Source organism: Phytophthora infestans, genomic scaffold, assembly GCF_000142945.1.
Source record: "Phytophthora infestans T30-4 supercont1.68 genomic scaffold, whole genome shotgun sequence".
NCBI lineage: Eukaryota > Oomycota > Peronosporomycetes > Peronosporales > Peronosporaceae > Phytophthora > Phytophthora infestans.
In genome coordinates, this window is record NW_003303691.1 from 200,045 (window position 1) to 201,654 (window position 1,610).

The window sequence follows — 1,610 nt, forward strand, 5'->3', positions numbered from 1 at the left end:
TGCAGTGGTTGTGCGTGTGTGTATTTGCGTTGGGTTTGTTATTTTGAGTGCGGTTTTATTGTTCAGCCTTCCAATATAGTCTAGGCGGTTCGGATAGCTGGCTCTCGCCCAGCAGACCCGGGTTCGAGTCCCGGTGTGGGAACATCTTTTGCTTTTCTTTCTTTCTGCTTCTTCTATTTCGTCTACCTCGCACGCTTTCTCAGCGAGATTACCACAAGCGCGTCGTAGCTACTCGGTAAGTTCCGCCTGGGAGTCCCTACGCTCCTGCATGTAGTAATGCCAAACCTACCGTCTGGGCCTTTTCACGGTGGCGTGTCGCCACTGTCATCAGCGATGACCTTTCCTCGGACGCCCACTAGCGTCAACCGGCTGAACCGAGCCAAAGGACGGCAAGGTGGCCTCGAGCAGCGTGTAATAAATATGTCGTCCCGACGAGACGATGAATAGCGTCGATGGGCTTTTGCGGCTCAGCAAAGGCAATGAGCGGAGTCGTATCCGTGAGAGCGCTTGAAAGGATGGCGAGAGCGTATGAAGCGTGCGTTTGGGGCGTGGTTGCAGTGGTTGTAGTGGTTGTGCGTGTGTGTGTATTTGCGTTGGGTTTGTTATTTTGAGTGCGGTTTCATTGTTCAGCCTTCCCATATAGTCTAGGCGGTTCGGATAGCTGGCTCTCACCCAGCAGACCCGGGTTCGAGACCCGGTGTGGGAACATCTTTTGCTTTTCTTTCTTTGTGCTTCTTCTATTTCGTCTACCTCGCACGCTTTCTCAGCGAGATTACCACAAGCGCGTCGTAGCTACTCGGTAACTTCCACCTGGGAGTCCTTACACTCCTCCATGTAGTAATGCCAAACCTACCGTCTGGGCCTTTTCACGGTGGAGTGTCGCCACTGTCATCAGCAATGACCTTTCCTCGGACGCCCACTAGCGTCTACCGGCTGAACCGAGCCAAAGGACGGCAAGGTGGCCTCGAGCAGCGTGTAATAAATATGTCGTCCCGACGAGACGATGAATAGCGTCGATGCGTTTATGCGGCTCAGCAAAGGCAATGAGCGGAGTCGTATCCGTGAGAGCGCTTGGAAGGATGGCGAGTGCGTATGAAGCGTGCGTTTGGGGCGTGGTTGCAGTGGTTGCAGTGGTTGTGCGTGTGTGTGTATTTGCGTTGGGTTTGTGATTTTGAGTGCGGTTTCAATGTTCAGCCTTCCCATATAGTCTAGGCGGTTAGAATAGCTGGCTCTCACCCAGCAGACCCGTGTTCGAGTCCCGGTGTGGGAACATCTTTTGCTTTTCTTTCTTTCTGCTTCTTCTATTTCGTCTACCTCGCACGCTTTCTCAGCGAGATTACCACAAGCGCGTCGTAGCTACTCGGTAAGTTCCACCTGGGAGTCCCTACGCTTCTGCATGTAGTAATGCCAAACCTACCGTCTGGGCCTTTTCACGGTGGAGTGTCGCCACTGTCATCAGCGATGACCTTTCCTCGGACGCCCACTAGCGTCAACCGGCTGAACCGAGCCAAAGGACGGCAAGGTGGCCTCGAGCAGCGTCTAATAAATATGTCGTCCCGACGAGACGATGAATAGCGTCGATGCGTTTATGCGGCTCATCAAAGGCAATG

At 53.4% G+C, this 1,610-nt stretch overlaps 1 non-coding gene across 1 annotated transcript; it reads left to right on the forward strand.

The window, feature by feature from the left end:
- The first annotated feature begins 1,197 nt into the window (after positions 1–1,197).
- PITG_29882 lies at positions 1,198–1,270 on the forward strand. Its single transcript has one exon. It is a non-coding gene; the product is annotated as a tRNA-Glu (tRNA).
- Positions 1,271–1,610: the final 340 nt, after the last annotated feature.